Source organism: Apium graveolens, chromosome 10 (assembly GCF_009905375.1).
Source record: "Apium graveolens cultivar Ventura chromosome 10, ASM990537v1, whole genome shotgun sequence".
Classification (NCBI taxonomy): domain Eukaryota; kingdom Viridiplantae; phylum Streptophyta; class Magnoliopsida; order Apiales; family Apiaceae; genus Apium; species Apium graveolens.
In genome coordinates, this window is record NC_133656.1 from 179772582 (window position 1) to 179788322 (window position 15741).

The window sequence follows — 15741 nt, forward strand, 5'->3', positions numbered from 1 at the left end:
AAATTTATTATTTTACTAATATGTTTCATTATGTTTCAAAATATTTTGACAAATTTTATAAGAAGCCTAAAATGTCAGTAATATTATGTCACCTACAGATTTCAGGAGGGGTTAAGTTGGGTGAAATATTAAAACATGGTTAACGTCGAGGTTGAATCAAGTTATGCGAAATAGTTCAGCCAGGCTATTTGAAATGGGTAGGGTGTGGAGGTTTAAATTTACAGAGTTAAAGAATAGGAAGGAGTTTATGAATTTGAAATTTTAATGTTAATTTGTACACATTGACAAAGTTTTTAAAATTTTGTACATGTTAACATAAATTTTTTAAAATTTTGTACACTTTATCACCTCACCTTAGTCGATATAACCTCTCACCTTCATCGTCGATATTCTACTTTTTATAAATATTAACTGAAATATTACAAGATGCACTTTTACCATATTTTAGTGGTTATGATATACATTTATAAATTTTAATAATTCATGTGTATATTTCACGAAAATTTGAGGGTCAAAGTATAATAGGTTTTATTTATGAAACATGAAATTAGAGTAGGGGAAAAATTCTGAATTAATAACCTTTTAATCTTTAATAAAATTTGTGGAGCCAAATACCAGAATTGTAAAATATATAATGACGGTACAATCAATTTGTGAATTAATACTTTGCCAAATTTTCTATATTTTTCTGGAGAGCTATCAAAAATTTCACTTTTAAATTATTATACTTTTTCACTTTTAATATTTTCTTAAAATATTTGTAAAAATATATTTTTTTTAAAAAGACTAAATTGCATTTTGGGTACCCAAAGAATTATTAAATTGTACGGTGATGGCTAAATTATAATTGTAGCCACTTACTTGTCTAAATTTTTATTTTATTACAATATGGGGTTGTCGCCCAACTCTGTTAGGCTGTGATTAACACGTTAGTAATTATTTTTTGAGAGGATAGCCAATATAGTAAATTCAACAGCTTACATATACATGTACATATTAGAGCAAAGTCAATGGTGTGCTAAATATAAGTGTAGCCATTTGTTATGCTCGCTTTCGGTCGTGGGCCCTAAACAGGTCCCCATGGGTACACTGAATAGCTGGACTCGCATGTGTGGGTTGAAATCATGGGCCAATGTGACTTGGGCAAGCACATGTGAGCTGGGTTCATGACATGCGAGTTGGGCTCATGACATGCGAGCCGGGCTCACACCTGTAAGGGAGGTTCATGCTTGCTATCTGGGTTCTCATACGCGAGGTGGGCTTAGGTTTCCATACGCGAGGTGGGCTCATGTGACTTCACGCAAGATGGATTCAGGTGATAGCACACGAGTTGGGTTCGGTTGCCCACACGCGGGCTGGGCCCATGAGCCCACATCTTATATAAAAATAGAGGTAACACTGTATTTATGAATTGAAAATAAAGGCGGTGCGGGCCGAGGCCGCCAGGCCGGCCCGCATTAGAGGACTTTGTGTTCGACATGGAAAGTGGCTCATAGGTGACTGAGTTTCTCGTGAATTTCGGGGCCGACACGGGTTATTCCTATAATTATGGGAAGAGATACGGAGATGCCGTGAGATTATTGGAAGCGTGTGGAGCCGGTCGAGATTTACATGACTGATTGGATGAAGGCCTGACTTTATCGTGGGCTTGGGCTGCACGGGTTGGAGAACCCTAACCCTAGCTTACGTGATTTGTTCCCCAAGAACTACGTGAGGCTTGATCCCTATAAATAGGGTACATAGGCACTTGTATGAGACATGAGTTAACACTTGATAGAGAATAACAAACCCTATTCTTTCTTAAGGAGTCAACATACAAGCTCAGCCACCACCAAACAACCTTCCTCCGCCCTCAAACACCGTCCTTGATACTTGTTCCGCCCATTAACCTCCACAACACTGTTATACGAAATTCTCCCTATAATAATTGGTGCTAGAAGGAGGGGGTTTTCATCTTAGGGAGAAAGATGACCAAAGAAAGCAAACAAGTGGCGACACCAGGAAGCGGAGGCAAGAAGAAGGACCATAACGAGGTCGAGCACACGCCCCCAGAGAATCAGGCGCCACCTCCACCAATTGCAACCGTGGACGGGCAGGCGGTCATTGCGTATCTCGGAGGGCTAGCCGATCAGATGAATCAGATCAACGCCTGGATGTCAAGGGTAGAGAGAAGCTCGGCACATAACGCCAAGCGTTAGGCGCGCCGCCTCAAGGTCTCTCAGCGTAGCTGGAAGGGCAAAGGTCCTCAAAAGAAGCTGATCCACGATTTTGATGACGTGACAACTGAGACCAAGCAGAAGAAATAAACATCACGCGAAAAGGAAGATATACCCCGAGGCCATGATGAGCGGGGCATCCAGATCTCTACGAGATCGGGGCAGAAGCCAGCTTCATCTGAGGCAAGGTCGACTAGCGTACTAGACCGAGTGGGTAAAAAACTAAGCGAGCACGACCTCAGGCTCAAATTAGAGAATTGTAAGAAGGAGAGAGAAGAGAAGGAACCCGTGCATCAGAAAGGCTCGAAAAGAGAGTGAGCAGCGACCCCTCCGGAAAAATGTCAACACACCTCGCCCAGGAGGGAAGAGCGATGTAGGCGCAGAGATAATCGTGAAGAGGAGTCGCAAACCGGAGCCGGAGAAGGGGGATGCCGCGAGCGACCTCAGGGCTCACACCATTCGAGTAACGCGGGGGGTGACAGAGAAGGATAAGTTGTTAGAGTAAGAGACTTAAGAAGGATCTTGGATGAGATGGAGTGAGAGAAGAGGGGGCCCCCGGCCTTAGCTGCCCCCTCTCCATTTACGGCTGTTATCCGATCATCCCCCCTACCTCGGGTGTTTAGGCACAACCCCGACCTTCTATTCAACGGCGAGGCCGACCCAGCGGAATACCTTATACAATTTAACACAGAGATGGAAGTCAATCAGGTGCCAGAGATGACCCGCTGCAGACTCTTCACGGTATCACTCAGAGGTAGTGCCCAACAATGGTTCTCCAAGTTGGGACCGGCTAGCATAAGGACGTGAAGGCAGTTGGAGGACTTGTTCGTCAGATAATTTCAGTCCACCCTCCACTACTCACATCCTGTGGCCACGTTAGCCAACATCAAACAAAGGGAGGGGGAGCCCCTGGCATAATACTTTCGTCGGTTCAACGCCGAGGTCCCCAAGGTGAGGGGAGCCAGTGAGGAGACTATCATGAACTTCTTGATTGCAGGGTTGAAAGAAGGGTCGAAATTCTGAAAGAGCCTCCAAGCAAGTGAGCCGAGAACCTTGGTTGAGTTCTATGAGCAAGATGAACCCTTTAAGAGGGTAGAGAAATTGATGAGAGAGTTGAAAATCAGCGAGAACTAACGAGATAAAAGAGACCGGTCTTCGAGCCCTGACAAGAGGAGAAAGACGTATCTGCGTAGCTCAAGCCCCAAAAAGTCTGCCCGAAGTAAAGAGATAAACAAAGATCTGGGGAGACCTTATACAAGCAAATGGCAGACACACACCCCTCTGGTAGCCTCTATCAACCACATATATGCTACCTATGCTGGGAAGGGGGTATTCAGGAAGGCAACCCCTCTCACAGACTATAACAAGATGGACACTTCGAGGTATTGCGCAAACCATGAGGCCACGGGGCACGATACAGCTGATTGCAGACAATTAAAGGATGAAATTGAGATGCTGATAAGGCAGGGGAAGCTGACAGAGTGGGTGGTCAAGGAGGTTCGAAGGCACAAAACTGATTATCATACCGTCCCCATCCACCCCCGGAAGATAAAGAGAGGGTACCTCGGGCCGGAAGCATTCATATTATTCTAGGCGGGTCTCACATTGGCGGAGATAGCCGGAAGGCAATGGACAGATATGCCCAAGAAGCAAAGGACAAGCCCCTCACCAACGTCAATTATTTGAGCCAAAGGCCCCCAGAGCACTTTGAAAGGGAGGCTGACGACATCGTGTTTAGGGAGAACGATGCCAAATGGGTGCATTACCCTCATACAGATGCCCTGGTCATAAAAATGAAGATTGGGACGGTGAATGTTCACCGGGTAATGGTGGATACCGGGAGCTCGGCTGATGTTTTAACGTATGATGCATACAAGAAGATAGGATTGCTGGATAGAGAGCTAACCTCAACAGGGGGACACTTGTACGGGTTCACGGGAAACTCGATCGGGTGAAAGGGACAATTCGGCTCCCGGTCACCATAAGAGAAGAGCCTTATGTGGCCACCCAGTTCGCTACATTTACAGTAGTAGATTAGCCTTGTGCCTACAACGTTATAGTGGGAAGACTCCTTATGAGGGCAATGAGGATGGTGACCTCAATCCACCATATGACGGTAAAATTCCCCACCCCCATGGGGGTCGGCTTTCTGAAGAGCTGTCAATATGAATCAAGGGTTTGTTACAACCAGGCACTCAGGGCAGCCGAGTCAGAGAATGCCTCAAGGGAGGTAGCTGAAGAAGGTGAGTGCGACGTCTCCATGGAAGAGGCAGAGGGTAGGAAGAGAGTACGTCCCAAGGGCCACGAGACTTGTAACTTGATTTCAATTGAGGAGTTGCCCGAGAACTATTTCGAGCACATAGGGATTCAGGTGGAACCGCGCCCAGGGGCCTTGCTAATGGAAGCCTCTCATCCCATCATGTTGATACAAGAAGGGATTGTGGAGGAAGCAAGTGATGAAGAAGAAAGCCCGGAATAAATTGCTGCAAGGCTCAGGAAAGGGAAATGGGCATGCGAAGAGACGACAACAATTATGGATCTTCCCAATGGGATCACTCGTACTGTCATTACGACCTATGAATGCCTGATAAAGTCAGCCCGAGCTCATCAGCCCGAGCTCGAGGATACGGATGGTTTGACAACCAAGGTAGTGGGAGAATTTAGTGAGGCTCGAGCAGACTTAGACCCGAGAATGCCCCCGATGGTTGAGAGGGCTGGGGCCGCAGAAGATACAATCCCGATCTTGGTAGACCCAAATGATCCCTCCAAGGTACTCAAAATAGGCTCTAACCTAAGTCCTGACTTGAGGGAGGATCTAGCCCGATTCCTAAGGGAGAATTTGGATGTCTTTGCATGGTCACACTTTGATATGATAGGGATTGACCCAAATGTCATAGGCCACCGACTCAACTTGGACCCGAAAAGAAAGGGGGTTAGACAGACGAGACGACCGATTAGCGGAGAGAGGGCAGATGCCCTTAGAGAGAAGGTGGATAGACTGCTGGAGGCAGGACTTGTAAGGGAAGCCTTCTACCCCATGTGGCTGGCCAACCCCGTGCTTGTCAAGAAGCCCAATGGCAAATGGAGGACGTGTATGGACTTCACCGACCTGAACAAAGCTTGCCCGAAGGACAGTTTCCCCTACCCTGAATCGATCAGCTGGTTGATTCCACGGCTGGGCACGCATTGCTTAGCTTTATGGATGCTTATTCGGGATACAACCAAATCCCCATGTATGGGCCAGATCAGGAGCAAACCTCCTTTATTACTGATCGGGGCCTCTACTGTTATATCGGGATGCCCTTCGGGCTCCTTAATGCGGGGGCAACCTATCAGAGGCTGGTGAATAAGATGTTCACACATCAGTTAGGGAAGACTATGGAGGCCTATGTAGATGACATGCTTGTGAAGTCAAAAGAAGCAAGGGATCATGTCCGCCACCTAGCAGAGATGTTCCAGATCCTAAGGGAGTACAGGATGAAGCTCAACCCCCAGAAATGTGTGTTCGGGGTCGAATCGGGGAAGTTTTTGGGGTTTATTGTCAACCATAGGGGCATTGAGGCCAACCTCGCCAAGATACGAGCCCTACTCGATATGAGATCCCCTCGACGGGTGAAGGATGTTCAAAGCTTAACGGGGCGAGTGGCTGCCTTGAACCGCTTCGTCTCGAGATCCTCCGATAAATGCTAGGAGTTCTTCAAAGCAATTAAAGGAGTGGGGAGGAATTTTAAGTGGACAGAAGAATGTGAGGAAGCCTTTCAGAACATAAAGAAGCATCTCAGCAGCCCTTCAATGTTGTCCAACCCAAAGGCAGGTGAGACGTTGGTCCTATATTTGGCTGTCTCTGACTTTGCAGTAAGTGCGGTATTAGTCCGAGAGGAGGATGGTATCCAGTTTCCGGTATATTATGTGAGTAAAAGGTTAGCCGACGCTGAGACTCGGTACACAAGCCTCGAAAAGCTAGCATATGCTCTGATCCTGGCCTCCCGAAAGCTCGGACCTTATTTTCAGGCGCACAAGATAGAGGTGCGAACCTCCTACCCCCTCAGACAAGTGATGCACAAACTAGAGTCTTCTGGTCGGATGCTGAAGTGGACGGTTGAGCTCGGCCAATTCGATGTGGATTATAAGCCAAGGACCGCAATCAAAGGCCAAGCCCTGGCTGATTTTGTGCTAGAATTTCCTCCACACCAAGAAGTGGAGCCGGGAGCCCTTGTTGTCATACCTAGCACATAAGAAGTTGGGCTAGAAAGCCAAAACAGTGCCCCATGGTGGAGCCTATTTATGGATGGAGCCTCTAATGGTGATGGAGCAGGAGCTGTGATTGAGCTAATCAACCCAGAGGCGCACAAGATCAGACGTGCGACCCATCTGGCCTTTCATATAACCAACAACAATGCTGAGTATGAGGCCCTGATCAACGGTCTCAAGCTAGCTTTGGAGATGAAGGTGGAGAATTTGAACGTGTTTAGTGACTCCATGATTGTGGTCTATCAGATAAACGGGGGTATCAAGCCAAGGGGCCGAGAACAGAGCTTTACCTGAAGTGCGCGCAGAGGATAATTGCAAGGTTCAACGAGGTGAGACTGGAACTAATCCCGCGCGGGCAGAATGAAGGCATGAATGAGCTAGCTAAACTCGGCTCGCGCCGTGAGGCCACCCTGCTAGGGGTCGTGCCCCTTGATATACAGAGGCAGCCTAGTGTGCCCGAGCACGAGGTGGGCCGCCTCAATAATGACCTCAGCCCTACATGGATGGCACCTATCTTAGCCTACATAAAAGATGGTTCCCTCCCGGATGAAAAGAACAAGGCAAGAAGGATAAAATACAAAGCAGCCCGCTATGTGATATACGATGGGGTCTTATATAGAAGAGGGTCCAGCACGCCCCTCCTCAAGTGCATAGATGTGGATGAGTGCAAGTATATCTTAAGGGAAGTACACGAGGGAATTTATGGCAATCACTCGGGGGGTAGCTCTCTAGCTCAGAAAATCCTCCGTCAAGGCTACTACTGGCCAACGCTGAAAAAAGACGTATTCGAGTTCTCCCGAGCTTGTGATAAGTGTCAGCGATATGCCAATTATTACAACAGCCCCGTGGCCTCTCTCACATCTCTCATGAGCCCTTGGCCCTTCTCTATGTGGGGAATTAATCTTATTGGAGAACTCCCGAAGGCCAAGGGAGGTTTCAAGTATGCGGTTGTTGCGGTGGATTACTTCACTAAGTGGGAAGAGGCCAAGCCTCTAGCCACTATCACGACAAAAAAGCTCAGAGAGTTTGTATACAGGGCTATTGTGTGCCACTATGGCATCCCTTACAAGTTGATATCTGACAACGGGAAATAATTCGATAGCAAGGAAATGTGAGAATTTTGTGAGCAGTTGAGGATTCAGAAGAGCTTTAGCGCAGTTTGCCACTCCCAGAGTAATGGACAGACAGAGGCTGTTAACAAGATCATTAAGCACACCCTGAAGGCAAAACTAGAAGAGAAAAAAGGGACATGGCCAGAAGAATTCGCTCAGGTCCTATGGTCTTACAACACGACACCCCGAACTACAACTGAAAAGTCCCCTTTTTCTCTAGTGTATGGGTGTGAAGCTATGGTGCCCGTTGAAGTGGGGGCAGGATCTTTCCGGAGGGACAACTATGACTCAGAGGCAAACGAGGTCAATCATCGACTCTATTTAGACATGATCGAAGAAACTCGAGAAAACGCTCAGATCAGGATAGCGACATATCAGCAGAGGACAGCCAGGCATTACAACAGTAAGGTTCGAGCCCGAACTTTCAAGGTGGGAGATTTGGTTCTGCGCCGGGTCAAGCCAAACACCAAGGTGGTGAGTCACGGAGTCTTTGGAGCGAATTGGGAAGGCCCTTACAAGATAAAGTCGGTGCTCTGGGAAGGAACCTACCACCTCAAATGATATGCAAGACAAGTTGATCCCGAGAGCCTGGAACGCGGAACACCTCCGCAAGTATTATTAGTAATATTATTCTTTTCAGACTTAGTATTATCTTAAAATATTCCTAAGTCTCGGGGGGTAGTACCATATAGGTGCCTCCCTGAGACCACAAGCATGTACTCCTTTCACTTCCCATTATCTATGATTAAACGATTGATCTCTATTTGTGCACTTGATATTTTAACTTTTGTTAATAGATTAAATACGCAGCAGGGGAGCCCATCCTTGGGAACCCATGCGAGGACATAACGGTTGTTTTATTAACATGTTAAAATCACAAATCAGGCCGGGCCCCGGCCCGCTTGACAATAAATATGGGAGATGAGCTGGGCCACGACCCGCTTAGAAAGATATGAGCACAAAGCAAATAAAAGATGAAGCTAAAAAGAGGGATGTGCACGTGATGCGAGCCCATACCCCGGCTCGCAGACTCCCAAATGTGACCCAGGAAGCCCAGTCCTCCACCAAGCATGGCCAGGGTCGCATTATGCGAGCCCGTGTAAAAACGCGTGCAGAACTTATGAATTAGTAATGACGCGAGCCTGTTCCACTTAGTATTTTCTGTTTACATTTTGCTTGATTGAACAAAAGGGGCGAGCTGATTAACTGGGCTCGCTGTGACACTGTAATGCTCGCCATACGCGGCCAGGGTTATGATAACTTTTGGTCAGTAGAGGCATGATAAGTTTACATAAAAGTAAGGAAACTGGGTAACACTGTAAAGATGAGTGCGGGCACACAAGACTTGGAAATTTGATATAAACAAAAGTTAAATAAGTTAGGCCCCGAGGCAGAATACTTTAAATACAAACGCGAGGCAAGAAGGGTGCCCGCCTACCCAGTCAAAAGTCTAGTTTCAAGACAAAATTAAATCTATGGGTTATCAACCTCTTTCTCTCGAGCTTCATCAGCCACGACCCAGACCTGCTCAGCTGCGAGCCGGGCCTCCTCGGCAATCTGGGCATCCCGCTCCATCTCCAGCTTCAATTTCTCGGCATGCCTAGCTGTGCTCACACCCAGAGCCGCCCAATTGAAGTCAAGAACCTTCTTCATAAAGATCTTCATGAAATTCCTGGCCCCTAGGTTCCTAGCATCAGCGAGGGCGGCCTCACGGCCCTCGGTCAGGGCAGAAACTGACCCCTCCAGCTCGAGCACCCTCTCCTCGAGGGCATCCTTCTCCTTCTTCCACGCCTCAGCGTCTAGGTCATGAGCTTCCTTCTGCTCCCTTAAGGCCTTATCGTGAGTAGCGTTCATGTTAATCATCTTCTGATTATAGCTGTTCACAAGCGTAACTTTCTCCTGCCCATGCTCAGTGACCTTACTCTGAAGAGACTTGACTTTGGACTCGAGCTTTGTGTTGGTTTGGCTGAGGACTCGCATCATTTGAGCCTTAGATAGCTGACGATAGTATACTTCGGCCGCGACTCGGGACAATGCATCCTGGTTGACCTCGAGAGCGGAGGAAGACCAATCCTTTATATCCTGCTCGTTGATGTGACCTTGAGCGAGCCGGCCGAATGTGGTCGCGACCATGCTGGCAAAAGAAGAGGAGGGAAGAGGAGCATCAGATGGAGCAACCTTCTTTGGCTCAGGCTCGCCAGTTTTCCCCTCTTTGTGACCTCGATGCCTTTTTAGCCGAGGAGATGGCACTGAGCCTTTGAAATGCTCAGTAAGGGTCCTCATGTGAGCTAGAGGGGGGACTTGAGAGTGAGCGCCTGTGGTCGCTGCAGCGGGCTGAACAGGGCCTGAAGCTGCGACTTGCTCAGCCTCTTCCATGAAGAGGATAGGGGAGATGGCCATTTCTGAAAAAGAAAACAACGAAGTGATAGATTAGTCAAGGGAAAGAAGCAATGCGAAGCAGATAAAAAATGCGGAAAATGAGAGTGCAATGTGAAGTGAGATGTATGCAGGAAATATAGAACACACGAGCACACGAGCTCGCGCATGCGAGCAGACAGGCCCGCATATGTGGTCCCGATGTTCTTACCCTTTCTGGCTTTCTTCTTAGATTTCTTCTTTTGAGGAGTCAGCTTCACCCCGTCCTTCAAAAACCCACACGCGACCAGGTTCGAGGTCGTTATGAGTTTTCGAATATCCCTGTCTGCCTTAGGAAGATCTAGAAGGCTGTCCGCATTTATTTTTTCTTGTCCCACAAGGACAGTGCGAGGCGGGGTGGCTGGAGATAAAGAAAAAACATTTCTTGTTAAAGGAAAGAATTATGGTAGAAAAGACGAGAGCGGCCAGAGAAGACTTACATGGATTGTAATAAAAATGGGTCTGGACTCGAGGCACCTCGTGGATATATAAATAAGGGCTCTTCCACTTCCCTGAGTTGCTTGGCCCGTTGTGGATGATATTCATTTTGTTAAAGCACGGCCAGACAGAAAAATAGAAGTACCCGAAGTCATTGGGGGAATGCTTCAAGTTAAGAAAATAACCGAGCTGCCTCGCTATGAGGGAGGAAATCCACATTTGTTGTACATAATGTACAATGCGAGGGCGGCCCGGTATCCGTTCGGGTTGATCTGAAGGGGTGCGAGCTGGTAGTGCTCGCAAACATCTTTGATGAAGGGATGAAGGGGCGAGGAGATTCCTAGCCTTAGTAGGAAGGTGGAAAGGACCATGCGAGGCACCCTGCCTCCATTCTCCGGATGGTTAAATCTGTAGCACCTCATGTGGGGCAGGGGCAGGACAACATGGCCCTCGAGCTGGAATTGCTCAATGTGCTTGGCAAGATGTTTCTGAGTCAGCAAGGTGGGAAGGTCACGGCAAGCGAGCACCTTAACCTCCTCGTTTGCAGTTAAGCTCTCCTCCCCATCAGGAATGATCTGCCTCTTAAAAATAATTTCACCCTCAAGCTCGGGATGGGCAGGAGGCACATAAGACTCATGAGAGGCCGCGGGGATGTAGTTATAGTTACAAATCTTATACTGACTTGTAACATCTGCCACCTCCTCGCTCTGAGGAGAGTCATAGGACCAGTGCGAGCCGTCCTCTTCACCCTCGGGCCCCAAGATGGGGTATTCAGCAGCTATGGGCTCTTTTCCTTTCTTCCTGGTGTCACAGTACGCACTCCCCAGGTCGCTGTCAGTTGATTCTGAGTCAAGGTGAATGAGGTCGAGGTTGTTAGCTGCAGCTTGCCTCAGGCGGGCTGCCCTCTCTTCCGCCATTTCTCTTAAAATCTCCTCAGCGCGCTCTTTATCCCAGGGAGCGGGCTCGTGGTTTAGCAGCTCTTCTACCCCAAGGAAGGATGGGATATGAGAGAGGTCCACAGGCCTATCTCTCCAATCATATATATTCTTCTCCCTGGTAAAATCCTAAGGGTTCGGGTCGAGGTGAATATTAAGCGAGCCGGATCCAGCTGTTCGCATCGAGCTCTCAACTCTGGCAATGTTCAAAGCCCCTTGAGGGGTGATAGCTGAGCCAGGTGAGATGGGTTGGCTAAGACGACCAGAAAGAGAAGTCATCTCGCGTTGAAAGTCCTTTGAGCCTCGCTGCACGGGTGGATATTGGTTTAATGGAGACGGAGTGGCTGAAGAATGAACCGGGCTAGTAGAGGTGTGAGCCGGGCTCGAGGAAGAGCGAGACGATCCACAGGAGCGGGCTGAAGACGCACTCGACATCTGTAAAAGATGGTGAAAATTAGTGTGTGGCCCTAAAAAGAAAACAAAAATAGGTATGGGGTCGCACCTAAGTGTCCTCACATCTCACACGGGATCACACCTAAGTATCTAAGCAAGCAGACGGGCTCACATCGCGTGTTGTGGTTGTTTGTGAGTTCGCATCGAACAGGTGGTGTGTGCTCGTATGATGCACATGAACAAGCATGAATGTAAATGGGCTCAAATCGAAGAATACCTATTGGAGAGGTGTATGAAGATCCTGATGAATCTGTGCCGGGAGAATATCGCCGCCGGTAGACGGTTCTTGTGGAGATTATGATATTCTCCGTGGTAGATCCTTGAGCAAATTGAGCAGAGTTTTGGAAAATGTTCTTGGAAATGTTGGAAATGAAATAAGAAACTCACATATTTATAGGGGATAAGAGAGAGAAAGGCCCAGGGACACATATCACCATCTCAAGGGACGACACAGATCCCCACGCCAGCTGTCCAACGGCTGTCATGCGCTCAGAATGCATGGTATAAAAAAGGCATGCAAGGCGATGAACGCGAGGCGGATTGGTGCGGCCTGGCGAGCTCGAGCCATTGAGGTCATAAAAAGTTAATGTTGAAAAATTTTCTAGCCTCAAGATGCGACCAGGAATTTTGGGGGTAGTTGTTATGCCCGCTTTCGGTCGTGGGCCCTAAACAGGTCCCTATGGGTACACTGAATAGCTGGACTCGCATGTGTGGGCTGGAATCATGGGCCAATGTGACTTGGGCTAGCACATTCGAGTTGGGTTCATGACATGCGAGCTGGGCTCATGACATGCGATCCTGGCTCACACCTGTAAGGGAGGTTCATGCTTGCCATCTGGGCTCTCATACGCGAGGTGGGCTTGGGTGTCCATGCGTGAGGTGGGCTCATGTGACTTCACGCGAGATGGATTCAGGTGATAGCACGCGAGTTGGGCTCGGTTGCCCACACGCGGGCTGGGCCCATGAGCCCACATCTTATATAAAAATAGAGGTAACATTGTATTTATGAATTGAAAATGAAGGCGGTGCGGGCCGAGGCCGCCAGGCCGGCCCGTATTAGAGGACTTTGTGTTCGACATGGAAATTGGCTCATCGGTGACTGAGTTGCTCGTGAATTTCGGGGCCGACACGGGTTATTCCTATAATTATGGGAAGAGATACGGAGATGCCGTGAGATTATAGGAAGCGTGTGGAGCCGGTCGAGATTTACGTGACTGATTGGCTGAAGGCCTGACTTTATCGTGGGCTTGGGTTGCACGGGTTGGAGAACCCTAACCCTAGCTTACGCGACTTGTTCCCCAAGAACTACGTGAGGCTTGATCCCTATAAATAGAGTACATAGGCACTTGTATGAGATATGAGTCGACACTTGATAGATAATAACAAACCTATTCTTTCTTAAGGAGTCAACATACAAGCTCAGCCACCACCAAACAACCTTCCTCCGCCCTCAAACACCGTCTTTGATACTTGTTCCGCCCATCAACCTCCACAACACTGTTATACGAAATTCTTCCTATAACACCATTAATATAATTTAGCACCAAAAAGTACATTTTCGTGCTAAAATAACACCATGTGGTTTGTTCTAAATCTTATTTCAAATTTAGATAACTTCAAAATATACTACACTTTGATTACAAATTTAACTACCTTCCAAGTACTCGGCACTTTTAATTTCTATTTCATCCATTTCTCCTTTTTTTCACTTTTTGATGAGTTGACAATTATATTACAATGATATATTTTGTGCTAAATTTAGCACAAACTATAGTATTGCGCTATTTTAGCACAAAATTTAGCACACCGTTGGATTGAGATATTTTACTTTTTATTCTATATTATAACTATAGCACAACATTGGCCATGATCTTATATATATTTTACTTTTTCTTGCACTTCGTCTCCGGGAGCAACCAGCAACCAAGAAACCAAGAAAGGAAATTCTAGAAAAAACCATCCAAGAAAATCAAAGTGAACTAGCTATAAAGACCAGCCAATTCAACTCCTCACATCTATCGAACACCTGCCAAGAGTCCCAATCCTCAGACCAACCAGCAACCAGGCTTGCACGGAGTTACGAGTTCATGATTCTCTATCTAACTGTGTACTGTGTAAATGGGTCTTGCAAATTGAATATTACATTCAGAAAGGTACTCCCTATGTCCCTCCCATTTGTTTACACTTTCCTTTTTTGGATGTCCCTTCCAATTATTTACATTTTAAAACTTTCCAAAAATAGTAAGGTTTTTATAATTTTTAAAATAACTACATCCACTACTTCTCTCCACTATACCCACTTTATATATATAATATTAATCGGTCTCACTACTTTACTCACTTTTTTAACTTTCCTCCACTATTTTATCATTTTTCTTAAACTCCGCGCCCCACCCAAATGTAAACATTTGGGAGGGACGGAGGGAGTATTAATTATGAGAGACGGAGGGAGTATTAATTATTAAATATCAATTCCAGAAGTTTAAAGTCCAAAACTCGGACACACGTCTACTATCCAAAATATGTTGGTTGTGATTCTTAAATTATAAATTATGAACTAATGATCAAGACTACTACTAAAAAACCTGTCAATTTCTTCCTTCACTGCAGGATCCAATCCATAATCTATATCCGCATCATCAAATTCAAGATTGGATAAAAATGCAGCGGATGATATGTCTTGCAACAACGAAGTTCGACTCGAACTAGATTTCTTTTTTCTTATTATGCTTACGAATGAATATGATAGATGGACGGAGATGATAGATGGATGGAGTTATATACATAATATAAATATTTAAATATGAGTAGACTGTAATATCCATGTCTCAGTTATCAAATTGACGAAGTTTTAACATTGTTAGACAGGAGCCCCGCATTATAAGAAAATAAAATTTAGCAAACTAAGTGGCTAAAATTATAATTTAACTATTATGCTGTAATTTAATTAGTTTTCGGGTATCTAAAGTGCAATTTAGTCTAAAAAACTATCAATATAATGTTTCTAAAAAAACAGAATTATTTTTTTATTGCATTTCACATTTCAGCAACTTGTTAATCAATATATTATATATTGATTGTTGGCATTTCATGAAATGTACCCATTAACTATAAAAAACCTATCGTTTCCCATTATATATATATACATTTAATATATTTTTAAATATATTTATAACCTTACAGAACGAACATATAAACCCTTAACGTTTTACATTTTGCCCTTCAACACAACTGACGAAAAAACTTATTTTCACATGTATTATATTTCCCCAGATGAATACAAGTGTTAATTTACAATATTCATAAATATCAACAAGTTCAAAACTTTCGGTTATGCTATATTTGAAATAAAATTGTATAAGATTCATTTTGCGTCCAAATTTGATATAAAAATAAGATTAGATTAAAACGGATAAATTCCGGATCTAACTAAATTTGATCAAAATTAAAATTAAAGTCGTTAGTTAAATCGTTAAACTAACCTCTCTTTTTTTATCGTAGATAACCCGTAACCGCTATAATTCGGGTGCGCACCGGGTAAACCCTACGGGCTCACGTAATAGCCTGCAAATCACGTGAATCAAGGTAAATCGTATTTAAGCGACATACACTAACATTCATGAAAATTTAATTTGTTCTTCATAAGCGTGCGTTTCTTTCAATTTGTAAAAGAATTTTAACTTTTAAGTACAATATTTTTTTATAAAATAACATAACTTTTTATTTAAATGATTATGTTATATTTTAGACGTAAAATAATCTTATTTATAATTTCGATGCTTTAATATATTGTGTTTATTTGTAGAGAGATTTAAATTTCAAGTGTTAATAAATTCGTTTAGTTAAATTTTGAAATACTGAAAATTATATTCTTAACCTTCTTCTGAACATTTAATATAATTTTTTTTGCGTACTTTGTCG